The 15396-nt window shown below is 38.9% G+C and overlaps 1 protein-coding gene across 9 annotated transcripts in view; it reads left to right on the plus strand.

The window, feature by feature from the left end:
• The first annotated feature begins 840 nt into the window (after positions 1 to 840).
• The window catches only part of tenm4 (teneurin transmembrane protein 4), a 2250110-nt gene continuing 2235554 nt past the window's right edge, over positions 841 to 15396 (plus strand). For all 9 annotated transcript variants that reach the window (XM_087988070.1, XM_087988077.1, XM_087988076.1 and 6 more), the window contains exon 1: positions 841 to 1061. The gene's annotated coding sequence lies outside the window, so the exon portion shown is untranslated. The remainder of the gene's footprint in view (positions 1062 to 15396) is intronic.

Consider the following 15396-nt stretch of genomic DNA (forward strand, 5'->3'; position numbering starts at 1 on the left):
TAAAAATCCTAGTCTCCATTATTTAGACACACGTTAACCGGAATTGTTATTGCAAATTACTATTCTGTTTAGTTTATTTACAAGTTTGGTAGAAACGATAATTATATTCACTTCCTGCATCTTATTTTCGAACAAAAATGTGTTTTATTCAAACTCGAACAAGATTTTAAGAAAAGTCTCGGAAGCTTTGGGAAGGTGACGCTTTGGGAAGGTGTTTAACACTTGCTAGAATTAGCTAAAGCCTTCCACACGGCTGCACTCCGATCTCTCTTTTCAACCATCTACCAACGCACTGAATCCAAAATTCATACCAAATAATGGTTTGCTTTGGATGAAGTGCATGCAGATCTTTACCATCTCTTGGCAGCTTTGCTCCGCGGAGGTTCCCAAACCTCTCAGTCTCTGCTTCCTGACTATCTCAGGCTACTTGAGAGAGAATGGATGGAATAGCGAGCGATTCGGTTAAAGCGAGACAGTAAATAGCGGGACTTCCAATTGAAATTAGTAATCGCGGGCTAAGAGAAAAATTGGTGGAGTTGCTTCATTCCGTGCGCCTTCTTTAGGCGCAACCTGCAGTGGAATTATCCAGCAGAGAACACGGCCGCAGTGTTTTCATTGCGTGGATGTGTGCCGTGTGGAGGTCGATTGTGTGTAATTATTAACAGAGCTGCTCAGGGTCTGCTCCAGGAGCGCTAGTCCCCGGCACAGCTCGTTTAATATGCGTGTCACATCGCACTGCCCATAGGAGGCAGCTGATGTGCGTGTGTGTGTGAGAGAGAGTGTGTGAGCTTTAGTGCACTGACTTGGGAGCTGCAGTCATACAGCGCCCTGCCTCTCAGCTCCACTCTCAGAAACTCCTACCGCCCGTCGGAAGAGGGAAGCAATACTCTCGTGTCAGCGTTACAAGGAGCCAGTGGAAGAGGTGCTGTCACATCTGGTGACTCCCACATGTGTCAGCAGTGACCTACTGACAGATAGAACGAAAAGCTCAGCAGCGCTGGTTTAAGAAGACAGATTGGGGAGATTGAGCGGGCATGGGGACAGTCAACAGTTTAACTCAGGTATGTAGTCCCGTATTCAATGTTAATCGGATGGCTCGTTGTATATACAGTACCTGCCGATTTGACTTGCAATAACTGTTAGACATTAAATAATACATTAATATCGTCTATTTTATTGGATGAGCCTTTAGCTGTTTTCTCGCCCCAGTGTGAAAACAACAGACTTCAGTGTCAGCATGGGACTCGCTGAGAGTTTGATGAAATGTTTGGAACGTTCAAGCTTTATAAACAGCTGCAAATCTTATTCACGAGTCAAACAACATGACCAGATTTATTGCTGCAATTTTCACACACAAAAATAGCTCTACGGTTGTTGGTTTTTTTTTGCATTTAATGTTCTTTTCTATAAAACAGGCGCAACCGTGTGATATTTCACAGTTATAAAGTGCTACCATTATCCCCAGCTTCAGGCTTGTAACACGTTTCAGAACGCGTCTCCGTGAACACTCCCTCCTGTGCAGAGACATGCCTCCGGGCAGCGTGACAAAACCGGGACGCTGAGTGCACCCCTCTCACAAAGCCCCTCCAACCCTCTTCCCCTCCTTCCCCTACCGCTGGCCAGTAACTGCTTTACCTGCGGCAAGGTCATCAAAGAAATCTGGATGCCTTCGTCAGAACACAAGAACGGCTTCAACATTTAACAGCCGCCGGGTTGCCAGCCCGGCTGCCAGTCTCCACTCAACAGAGGTTCCTTATTCCCTTTTGGAACAGAAACTTTTCAGGTCGCGTTGGATCTCTCTCGTTTGGAGACTGCAGTGCAATTCAATATTTCAGGTAAATATAGTGTAAAGTTCTTGAGATTATTACAGTCAGTGCAATTTCCAGAACCATTTCAGGTAATTTTTTTTCACTGTCAATTTCAATGAGTGAACTAGCAAACGAGCGAGAAGTGATAAACAGAGCCTCTCTTCGTATTACCTTGGTGGAATACGTCTGTTCAAATAGTTGTGAGAACGTTTCTCGAAATTTTGATTGAAAAATGGTCATTAAGGAGCATGTACCTGACTGATATTGTTAACTATTGATTTATAACACGAACTTGTTGACATCGTATTTGTAGGGGAACCTGTACTGTGAAACTGTCAGCATTTCACTTAAATGAAATTCTCTTGCCAATAAATCGGAGAACTAGTAAACAGAGACTAAGCCTAAAAAGGTAAAATGAATTGTGCACATCTAATGGATTTTTACGTCAAATAAGACTGAAATATCACAATGCAGAGGACGCGATAGTTACCCATAACTTTGCTGGACAGTGTGAAGCAAAAAGTCATGTTTCAGAATAAATCGGATATTTACATGTACAGCATACACGTAAAGTAAATGTGAAGAATAGCTGTGCTTATTCAGTACTGACATACTGTGAGGAAGACACACCCACCTATCCAGCTCCCCCCCTCCCCCCGAAACTGATGCATACCAAAAGCTTTAAATCGAGATGAATATGTTTGTTTAGATATAATTGACCACTAATTAAGGATATCAGAGCTGTGCTTAAATAGTTGGGAGTTGGTGGCATTATTTTACATTGAATTATTGTTAAATGTTCCACCGTATAATTCACCATTCCCTTGTATATTTGTGTTTATACAGTATTGTTTGATGCCTCAACATGTAGGCATGAGAACAATTGTGAAGCAATTTTCAAGAGTAATTTTCAATTATGATTCCATTATCTGTCATTATTTCACCAAACTCTGTCCCTCTGGCCCTTATTCAATAATCAATACTTGTCACTGTGCTGCATGTACACTACTACTTACATTACTTGCAGAGCTAATCCCTGTAGTTTAGCACACCACCTACACTTTCTTTACTGCAATGAATACTAAGTGCTACATTAGACTATATATGAATTCAGTTTAATAATCATGAATGCACAATAAGAAAACTTCTCTCCTTTAGTGATCAGGCTGAATTCTGTGAAGAGAATTCAATTCAAGCTATTCTTATACCTTAGCACTTTACAGCAAAGGCAGACAATGTCTGAATATAAATGAGGGGAAGGAAACTACCCGATCAAAGCAATATTGCAAAACAATCTTAACCATAAGTTTAGATGGGTAGGCCTTTTAAAAAAAATCAGAGTATTATACTAGCCTTAATGATGAAGCAGTGAGTGCTTCATTCTTTACAAAGTCTTCAAGACATAATTAGTGGTCAATTATATCTAAACAAACTTATTCATCCCGATGTAAAGCTTTTGGTGTGTATCAGTTTTTGGGGGACTGAATAGGTGGGTGTGTCTTCCTCACAGCATGTCAGCACTGAATGAGCACAGCTAGTCTTCACATTTACTTCATGTATATGCTGTACGTATAAATATCCTACTTATTCTAAAGCATGACTTTTTGCTTCACACTGTCCAGCAAAGTTGTGGGTAACTACTACGTACTCTGCATGTGATATTTCAGTCTTATTTGATGTAAAATTCCATTAGATGTGCACAATTCATTTTGCCTTTTTAGGCTTAGTCTCTGTTTCCTAGTTCTCCGATTTATTGGCAAGAGAACTTCAGTGCAGAGAAGACTCCTGTAGATCACTAGGTCTGAATTGTGACAACCTTATAGAAATAAAATTCCTTTTTACACATCTGAGCTCATTTTTGTTTTCAAAACGTTCTTTAAGACCATATCCAACTTATTGTCGCTATAGTTTGGAACCTTCATCTAGATACAGCATCATTAATAATGCCCTTGCAGGACATGGCTATAAATTAAGATTATTAAATGAATGTGAAAGGATATAAATTCCCTTCTTTAGTTTTCCTATTGCATACAGAACAAAAGATAATCTTTTTGTGGCAATAATGCCATGACCAAAGGATGATGTAAATTGGTGAAATACTTTGTAGTTTCTACTTACATTAGTAATCTTTTCTTTAGCGTGATGCTTTCGTAAAGTTGATGCACTTATTTGCTGAACTTGATATTTTACAAATGAGTTAGTGTTTGATTTTATTTCCCTCATTTTTAATACACAAATCTATTACATTTGCATTATGCCTTTGGCAGGTTGTGTCTGGACTGTGGTCTAGTCTGTGATGTTCTCTCATTCTGGTTGACATAGAGTGCATCCCTGCTGAGGTATCCAAATAACAATCTAGTTGAGCATTAGTATCAGTTGACATTGGGATCTGCTCTGAGCACCCAACATGGGAGATGTGAATTGTTGAAGTTTTTGTGGATCATTAATTATTATTAATTCAGCCATTATGATTTAAATTGTATCTAGGAAAATACAGTAATTTGAGACATCATGCAATCAATTCCAATAATTATGTAATTTTGAAAACAAAATAGAATTGCAAAGTCAGATAACATTGATTAAAACTAATAGAATTTTGTATTATAAACAGAATTTGAATTGTATAATCATAAACTAATCTTATGAATTTTGAATGGATTGAATCACAGAATGCATTTTCAGAACATAAGTAAAATCTCTAAAATCCCATGTCATGAAATGGCATTTGACCAATTCACGTATCAGTGAACTGACATCAATTGTTATGGATAAAGTGTACAGGAATCATGAGGATTATAGTGAGGTAAATGAAGAGCCAATGGAAGGAAAATGTAAGTTTACAAAGCATCTGATACACATCTGCAAAGATTCTACTCTAATCTTTACTAAGCTTTAACAGAAGTAATGACTTTTGAAATGTGCCAATTTGTTAACAGAATGCTATACTTTCGAAGTATTTTGCTTGTTATATCAATTAAGCTGATAATTTTTAATAGTTTGACAAAATGTGATAAGTCAATTAAAAAGAGAAACAATCATCCATTAAGTCTTCAGGAATTTCTAATGGCACAGCTATCTACTTGAAAAACAAAAGGAATGTATATGTTGCAAAGACTTTTAATAGAATGTGGGGTTTGAATTACATATCACTAATATAAAGTAAATTATTCTGTATATCTTATTATTTTATAAACTCCTTTGAATAAACATTGCAATGCACTTCTTATTTCTTCAAGTTCTTTCAGTAAAAAAGTCTTATTTAACCAAAGAAATGTGCGTGTGATCAAGGACCTGTGTGAGCAAAGTCAATATGATAAATGAAAAGTTCTCATTATGATTTCACTGCAAACAAAATATCAGGTGAAAATATGTAGCTTAACACTTGTTTATCTAATGTCTACCACTTGAAAATTAACCAAGGCCACTATTTTACAGGAGATCTGAGCAGCTGGAACAGTGGCCCTGGGCACCTGCAGCTTGATCCTGTTTCTCAGGCAGCTCATGGTCAAGCAGCAGACATGATGATTCTCTGTTGCTGCATCTATCATTCAAGGTGACCTGAGCAGCTGCTATAGGGATTAATTTAGAATTTGTTTATTTAAGATGACATGAAACAACCTTAAGACTTAATTATTGAATTGGAGCTGAATAATTTCATTTAGAAATAACCAATACCTGACAATTTCATGACTCAAACATTTTACAGAGTAATTTCTTCTCAGTTTGAAATTAAGTATGGAAATTGGAAAAGTATTCTATTTAACATTCTGCAGAAGGGAATGAAGACATTTTTGTATTGAGGTTGAAACTACCATACTTTAAGGGGATATAGAAAGATGCGACTGTAATTATACAAGAGTCCTTCACTGGAAAGGAAAGATAAAACCCAATGTCCAAAAATCTTCTCATGGAATTAACTATCAAGGAAGATCCAGATCTAGGTGATCCAGTACTGAAGATAAATACATGCAAGAACATAAGAATTTAAGAAATAGGAGGCGGCCATTAGATCCCTCAAGCCTGCTACACATTTCAATAAGTTCATGGTTTCTATTAATTTGCCCTTAAATCCACTTTCATACCTGCCCTATAACATTTGATTGTGTTATAAATCAGTCAGACTAGAATATGTTCAATGACTCATCCTTCACTGTTCACTGGGGAAGAGGCAATCAAACTTGAAAAAAATTTAAGAATGATGGAAATCCTTCCAATCTCCATTTTAAATGAGAAACACCTTACTTTTGATCTGTCTCTAGTTCTGGATTCCTCAATTCTCGATTGAAATATTTGTTAAATATATAAAAGGAAACCCAAAATACCAGTGACTTGTATGCATTTAACTATATGACAATGGGAACACTTGGAACACTTGCTCCAATGAAATTGAATATTATATCTCAGAAATGTCCAACTGGGATTTGCAGAACAACTGCGGAAAGATTTTACCATAATGTATATTGATTAGGCTCCTCCTACTGGTGACAAGAAGCTTCCTTTATGATAGTTTTGAGGAGTCTTGAGAAAGAAAATAATCAGTAATCAGTCAGCCACTTAGCACGATTATAAACAGGGGGAATACTTATTTCACTAAAAACAAAATACCACGGATGCTGCAAATCTGAAACAAACATTGGAGATGGAGAATCTTAGAAGGTCTGGTAGCATGTGTGGATTTAGGAACAGAGTTAACAGTTCGAGTCCGGTATGATTCGTCTTCAGCACTGAAAGATTTTGAGAAACTGATTTTTTAAATACTTTTGATAGAGATGGAGGAGGATCAAGATGATGTAGAAACCCAATGCAAAAGACAAAGGGGTTGTGAATTGTAGTGAAAGAGAAAAAGACATGTGAAATGGTTATAATTTAAGGTGTAAAAGGGAGAACTGGACCTCCGTAAGAGCAAAATAAAAATACACACAAGGCAAGGCTGGGAAAGGGTGGGCACAGGGGAGAGAGAATGGAAGAAGCATGGAGAACAGGCATAAAGTAGTCAGTTTCTGAAGTCATGGAATTCAAAATTGAAACCTCAAGGCAGTGAAGTGGCCATCAGAAAATGAGATGTTCTTTGAGTTTGCATTGTGCTTCATTGGAACATTGCAGCAGGTCAAGGTCAGAAAGGTTAACATGAGAGCAATGTTGTTAACTGAAATGGCAAATAACTGGGAGGGTCACGGTCATTTTTACATACAGAGCAGAGATGTTCCACAAAGCAGTCACCAAGTCTATGTTTGGTCTTGCCCAAGTAAAGGAGACCACATTGTGAGCAGTGAATTCATTCAAAGTCACTTTAGTTATGACACCTTCTCAAGGATTGTTGTCTAAATAGAAACACTGAAAATTGGTCATTTTACCATTAAGGTATTTTCGTAGTCTCAGAGTGATCTTGGTCTTCTGCTGTAACACAAGATATTTTTGTTCCACAAAGAAGTTATACTAGCTCGCTGTTGCACTGAAACCCTTACTCAACTACGGGCTTGATTTGACTACTTAAGTGCAGATAACACACTTCACATTTCTGGTGACAATATAACCATTTGACAGTTTACAAGGAGTCAATTTAATATGTTTCTTAAGATCAAGCCAGTGACTGGTCCTTGTTCTGATGATACATTTGGACATGTGCATTTTCTCTTGGGCAGATTCTTTCTTCTTCTATTCTCAAACCACATTTTCTCTTTTTGTTTGGAATCAGTTATGTTCCTCATAATTTTTTGATGGACATTTCTATTCCTCATTTGTCATGTGCAGTTTGCTGTAACTTATTGTCCTCTGTCTCTCAATTTGAGGATGATGCCTACTGAGGGTTGTGAGTGAGTACCTGTTATGGATTTTCATATGATTAAGCAGGTCAATTCTTGACATGCAGATTTCTCCATCTATGGCCCAGGATATCTCACAAGTTCATGGGACTGCAGAATTTGCTTCCTTGTTGGAATTTCCTTGTTTGCTGTGACTCTGCCTCAAAACTCTCCTTGCAGTGTGGCTGCATCAATATTAATGACAAGGGAGCTTGTAACCAAATAATCACACGGTGACAACTTATCCATCTAGCTAGGACATGCTTTAAGTCCAATGTTCTGAGTAGGTGTGTCTTGAATTCCCACATATCATTTTAACTACATGGTCCACACTCGCCTGTTCAATCCCATTCATCCTTTCATAATGTGATTAAAGCATGCATTTCTGAGGTGAAAAACTGAGATTGACTTTTAATGCAAACATACAATTTCTTACAAGGAATACAGTGGTTGAGTACACACAAAATATTGGCTGAAACATGTTTGATACTGAAAGATTGTTCATCTTACATGTCGGGTTGACCAAAATGTTGTGATCTGTAGTACAGGGAGCTTAATTGAGCCTGCAAATTTAGAATACACTCATGTCTATAATTGGGTTTTCAGTTTCTATTAGAATCATAGAGTCCTACAGCATCGAATTAGGCTTTCAGCCCAAACTGGTCCATGCCGACCATTATGTCCAGCCATGCTGCATTTGGCCCATATCCTCCTAAACCTTTCCTATCCATGTATTTATCCAATTGCCTTTTAAATGTTGTTAATGTAATCACCTCAACCACTTCCACTGACAGCTCATTCCTATGCATACCACCCTCTGTGTAAAAAAGTTACCCCTCAGGTTCCTTTTTATTCTTTCCCCTCTAACTTTAAACTGATGCCCTTCTGTCCTCGATTCCCCAACCCTGGGAAAAAAGACTGAGTGCATTCACCTTATCCAAGCCTCTGATGATCTTATACACTTCTATAAGGTCCCCTCCTCAAGTCTCCTCTGCTTTAAAGCAAAAAATCCTATCTTGTCCAACCTCTCCCTATAATTCAGTCCCTTGAGTCCTGGCGACATCCTTGTAAATTTCTTCTGCACTCTTTCCAGTTTCTATAGCAACCTGACCAAACCTCAAGACAATATTCCAAGTGCGGCCTCACCAACATCCTATACAACTGCCACATAACTTCCCAACTTCCATATTCAATGCCTTGACTGATGTGGGCCTGTGTGCCATAAGCCTTCTTCACTGCCCTATCTATCTGTGACTCCAATTTCAGAGAACCATGCACCTGAACTCCAAGGTCCACCATTCATTATGAAATTCATACCTTGATTTGACTTGCCAAAGTGCAAGACCTCACACTTATCTATATTAAACCCCATTTGCCATTTCTCAATCCACTTCCCCAGCTGATCATGGTCATGCTGCAATTTCTGCTAACTTCCCTCACTGTCCACGATACTGCCTATTTTAGTGTCATCTGCAAACTTACTATGTCTTGTACATTCTCATCCAAATCTTTGATATAGATAACAAACATCAATGGGCCCAGCACCAACCTGAGGCATTCCACTAGTCACAGGCCTCCAGTCTGACAAGCCAATTGTGTATCCAATTTGTCAGTTTCCCCTGGATTCCATGTGATCTAACCTTCCAGAACAGCCTATCATGTGGAACTTTATCAAAGGCTTTACTGAAATCCATATAGGCTACGTCTATCACCCTGCTCTTGTCAACCTTCCTGGTCATTTCACCAAAGAATTCTAACAAATTTGTGAAGTATGATTCCCTGCACAAAGCTATGCTGACTACTCCTAATTAAATCCTATCTTTCCAAATGCATGTATATCTTATCCCCCAGAATCTTCTCAAGGAATCTTAGTCAAGAAGGGCTGCAAAGAAAAACCTGAGAAATATAGAAAAGCAAAGAAAAACAAAGAAAATTTGCAGTCTTTCGGGACCTCATTCACATGGCTAATGATGATGCAAAAATATCAGCCAGGGCCCCCACAATTTCTTCTCGAGCCTCTTGCAGTGTTCTTGGATATATCCAGTCAGGACCAGACTTATCCACCTTCATACATTCTAATATGTCCAATGCCTCCTCTACTGTGATATAGACTGTCTCCAAGATATAACAACTGACTTCCCAAGATCCCACATTTTCATGTCATTCTCCATGGTAAACGCAGAGGTGAAATACGCATTCAGGACCTTGCCCATCTCCCACAATCTACACATACATGTCCAGTTTGGTCCTTGAGGGGCTCTGTTCTCTCTCTAGTTATTCTTTTTCCTTTAATATACTTAAATAACCTCTTTGGATTCACCCTAATCTTCTCAGCCAAGGCAATCTTGTGCCCCATTTTTGCCCTCCTGATTTCCGTCTTCCGTAAACTCTGGTATCCCCTATATACCTCCAGGGATTCCCTTGATCCAGCTGCCTGTACCTGAGCCACACCTCCTTTTTTCTGGTAAAAGCCTCAACATCTCTTCCCTATTTCTGTCAATCTTGACCTTCACCCTCACAGGAACATATAGTCCTTGAACTCTAGCTATCACACTTTTAAAGGCTTCCCACCTGCCAGAGGTCCCATTGCTTACAACAAACTACTCCAATCAACCCCTGCATGCTTTGGTCTAATTCTATCAAAATTGGCCTTGCCCCAATTTAGAACTTGCACCTGTGAGCCAGTTTTGACACTCTCTATAACTATTTTGAATTCAATAGAAATATGGTCACTGGTTGTCTATTGCTCCATCACCTGTCCTGCCCTATTTCCCAAGAATTTTGCCCCTTCCCATGTAGGTCCCTCTATATACTGTTTGAGGAAACTTTACTGAACACATTTAACAAATTCTACCTCGTTGAAGCCCTTAATGCTCTGGCAGTCCCACTCTATGTTAGGAAATTTAAAATCCCCAACTATGGCCACCCTATTGCTCCTGCAAGTCTCCCCAATCTCCTTGCACATTTGTTCCTCTAATTCCCGTTAACTATTTGGGTGCCTATAACACAGCCCCAATAAAGTCATCATCCCCTTATTTCTTAGCTCCACCCACAAAGTTTCACTGGCTGATTCTTCAGTTATTTTGTGAGTGATTATTGCTGTGATATTTGCCTTAATCAAAATGCAACTCCCCCTCCCCTCCTTCCATTGCCTCTGTCCTGCCTAAAGCCTCTATACCCTGGTACATTAAGCTGCAAGTCCTGTCCATCCCTTAGCCATGTTTCTGTAATGGCTATAATACTCCAGTCCCACATATCTATTCATGCCCTGAGTTTATCGGCCTTACCTGTCAGTCCCCTTGCATTGAAATAGATGCAATTTAATCCAATAGACATTCCTGGCTCCCTCTCGTGTTCTCGCCTGACCTGTCTCTTCACTTCACTATTTCTGACTACTGTATCTCTTTATAGCCTCCCGCTTGCTTCCATGCTGTTGAGAATCCCACCACCCTCCCCACCAATCTAGTTTAAACTCTTTCTTGCAGCACTAGCATACCTGGCTGCAAACATTCTGGTCCTCCTCCAGTTGAGATGCAATCTGTCCCTCTTGAACAGGTCACCTCTGCCCCAGAAAAGATCCTAATGATCTAAAAATCTGACCCCTTGCCTCCTGCACCAATTCTTCAGCCACACATTCATCTGCCACATCCTCCTGTTCTTACCCTTGCTAGCACATGGCACTGGAAGTAATCCGAGATGGCCACTGACAAGGTCCTGATTTTAAACTTTTTCCTAACTCTACAATCACTCTGCAGGACCACATCCCTATTTCTACCCATGTAATTTGTGCCAATGTGCACAGTGACTTCTGCCTGCTCACCCTCCCCTTGAGAAGGTCCTGCAGCCGCTCCGCGACATCCTGGACCCACACCCGGGAGTGAACGCACCATTCTGGATTTCCATTTGCGGCCATAGAATCTCCTATCTGTCCCCACAACTATTGAATCTCCTATCACTAAGATCCTGTTTACCTTTACCCTTGCCTGCTGTGCCCCACCCACACGCTGATAGTGGAAATTGATACCAAAATATCAGAATTCTATGTAGCAAGATCAAGTCTTTATCTTATATTTGGGGTTACTTCAACTTTTTTTGAGATTAGAGAATTGTTACAGTGCAGAGAAGGCCATCTGGCCCATTGTGTCTGTACCAGCTCTCTGAACCAGCATTGTGACTCAGTGTCATTCTCCTGTTTTTTCTCAACAATCCTGCATCTAACACAAAGTTTAATAGAACCTGTTGCCACCACACCACTGTGTGATTTTGTTTTTTGACATTATATGTGAGAATGTGAGATGAAGCTTTTTTTTAAAGGTGCTCGTTAGATTTCTAGATTGGCATGAATGTGAGTAGTAGAATATAAAAGTTAGTTGCTTTATTATAAAGGAGAAAACTGATTTGCTTATTCTTACCAGTAAATAAGTCATTATGCCTGTTCTCTTAATAAAGAAAAACTTATTATCCAGGTTGGAAATATGTAATCACTTTTGACAAATCAAAAGAATAAGTTAGATAAAGATGCTATATAAATCTGTCTCTACAATATGCTCCAAAGTGTTTTACGCAGAAAAGGTTACCTTAGTACAGTGAATATGCAGTCACCAGCAGCAGCCATTTTATCCATAACAAGTTCTTGGTAACAACAATGGGATGAATAGCAGTTATTACTCTTTGAGTAATTTATGGAAAAACTGAAATTCAAAGGAAGCTTCAGCTATACACACAATTGATTAAATTGAGCTTTTAAAAAAAAATACTTGAATTATATTACTTAATTTCAATACCAAATTAGCTGCTCATTAACCAAACTAAATCATTTTTGTGATACTTGTCTGCATTTGGAATGGATCATATGTTCTGAAGCCAACTTGTTTCTTCTTACTGCATTGTAACTAAATTAAAGAAAGCACTACAAAGCTAAAAGTAGCTTTCAACACGTGGGAGAAATGATTCTCATATGGTGTTGACTGATTGATGAATGTTGGACTGAAAAATGGGGGAAACTCCTTGCTGTTATTCAAACATGAAATCTTGGGCACAAGTTTCCTGTCCAAGGTAGAAATTTAGAGGGAACAGTAATCCTGCATCCAGCTCCCACTTTCGCCTCAAGACTGCTGGGAGTCAAGATTTACAAGATTGACATGGTGCAAGTGGCCTGGAGGTGAAAATGGTGACGGGGTAAGTCCAAAGTAAGACAGGTTGAATGGTCAATCTCTGTTCCACAAAACAAAGACTCAGCCTGATTTTTCTGGAGCAATCAGCAGCTCATTTATATATTCTTGAATTTCCTGCTCACTTTTAATATTCCTCACCTTCCTCAGCCTTACAAGCTCTTCTTCCCACTCAGCTCCTCCATTATTATCCACTTCATGAGCAGAACTCACAAACTTAATTGAACTTGGAAGTTCTTGAATACCTGTAAAATGCCCAAAGTAAATAGATTTTAAAATTGCTATCTTAATAGATGTCTACGCTGAAGACATAAAGCAATCAAAAAAGCTGAAACAGTTGGACATTGTTTTCAATCTGATCTATGCTTACATTTTTATAAAGTGTATTTTTATCAAGTTAACCATTTCATGAGGATTTTTAAAAATCCAACTAAAGACTTTACGACATTTAGATGTTGAACCCTTACTTGACAGTTTGCCAGTTGGCCTAAATAAAAGTTTGACGAATACATTGTTTAATGAATAGTTACATCTTGCAATCAGAGCACTGTTATGACTAACCTTAATGAATAGAGATACAACTCATTGAGCAGCATTTTGTGATGAACTGTAAAACAGGAGACAAAACCACTTATCTTTTAAACTCCTCTGTCACCAGTCAATGATTCATGCCTCCATGGATTTGGAGTAAAATGTAACAGTTAGTAAATTTCAGCCACTTTTCCAAACATGAAAAGATCTTAATTAGAATTGGATTCTCAATAAGCTGACTATGATGTTAATGCCCTCCTGCTTAATAGGAGTAGGTATGTTCTAAGATTTCTTTCATCCGTGCATGCTTGAAAATAACTGAGGAGTGAAGTATGTGGTGTTACTCAGTGCCCTTTTTTTCTTGCCCTAATTCTGTTTGTTGGTGGTTAGAACCATGAAAATTTGACCTTTTATCTTAAAATTGAACTGCTCCCTTAAGGGTCTGCAAGAACGTTGTGTGTATGCCCTGGATTGAAGCTTCAGCGTCCCTTTGTGACAGTAGGCTAGCAGCAAATTCAATGGGAAAAATTGAATTTTGGGCATTGGGATTTCGATGGCCAGTTGCAGAGCCATTGTGAGACCCTCATCATCTGCTCTTGGAAAAGCCACGATGTTAAGTATTAATCAGGTACTGAACTGAACACCATCAGATGTTTGCTCAGATAAAGGACCCAAGGTGAAACTCTCAGCTAATGAAAGCTATGGGTCAATTAGAGACCAGCAATTGTCTTTTCTAGATAGTTCAGAAGAGGTTTACTGGATCAATATGTGTAATGAGTGAATGATCTTAGGAGGTTAAGTTGGACAGACTGGACTTGGATCCACTGGACTATAGAAGAGTGAGGGATGACTTGATTGAAGTATGAAAGATCCTGAATGGTATTGACAAAATGGACAGGCAAAAGATCATTCCCTCTTCTTGAAGAGTCCAGGAAAAGGGGGCACAAAATTAAAAATAAGGAATGCCTTTTCAGACAGAGAAGAAGGTGAAATTTTCTCTCAGAGAGTTGAAAAATGTGGTGAAGTCATGGTTCTTTTTTAAAAATGCATTCACAGGATGAGAGCATTGCTGGCTAGGCAGCATTTATTGCGCATCCCTAATTGCCCAGAGAGCAGTTAAGAGTCAACCACATTGCAGTGGGTTTGGAGTCATGTGTAGGCCAGGCCAGGTAAGGATGGCAGCTTCCCTCCCTGAAGGACATTAGTGAACCAGATGGGTTTTTCCAATAATCAACAGTAGATTCATGGTCATCATTAGACTCTTAAACCTAGATTTTAATTGAATTCAAATTACACCATCTGCCATGGTGGGATTCAAACCCAGAATTAGGGTTCAAACAAATCCTAGAACAATACCTGAGTCTCTGGATTAACTGTCCAACAATAATACCACAACATTGTCGACTCGCCATGTGGGAATGTGCATTTTTAAGATTGATAGGTGTAAATTCTTGTCAAGCAAGGGAATCAAGGATGATCAGGAATGGATAGAAATGTAGAATTCACAATGCAAACAAACCTTCCGTGATCATAGTGAATGGAGGAGTAAACTTGAGGGACCAAATAGCTTACTTCTGCTATTGTGTACGCTTGTAAGATTATATATCTCACAAAGTTTATATTTTGAAAAACAGAATGTATTTCTTTCCCCAAAATCAATGATGTGTCTTTTATTAGATGCTGACCTATTTGTCATCAAAGAATGTAAGATGTTTTCCTCAATATTGCATAGAAACTGAACTCTGTTTATTGTGCGTATGGACTATAGAAGATACATGGGCTCAGAGAGGTGTTGAGGTTGATCTGAGAGGTCATTAAGGATACATTTCAGCAGAGGGATGGTATGGGATGGCATGTGTTATGGATGAGGGAAATGAGGTGAGCAAGTTAACATTATTCAGAGATGGAATATTGTCTTGGAGCACTGGGATAGCACTTCTAACTGGCTCACCTCTACATCCTCCTCAAGTACATCAGCACTGCTTATAAAATACATTATGAACCCAACTCCAAGTCACAGACAAGATGGGTATGCAGTTTACAAGTCACAACATATTTAGGTCAGGTTTCTCTGAGCTCAGATGA

This window comes from Chiloscyllium plagiosum, unplaced genomic scaffold, assembly GCF_037043375.1.
Source record: "Chiloscyllium plagiosum isolate Xiang-an unplaced genomic scaffold, Cpla_swu_hap1 HiC_scaffold_6, whole genome shotgun sequence".
NCBI classification, from domain to species: Eukaryota; Metazoa; Chordata; class Chondrichthyes; order Orectolobiformes; family Hemiscylliidae; genus Chiloscyllium; species Chiloscyllium plagiosum.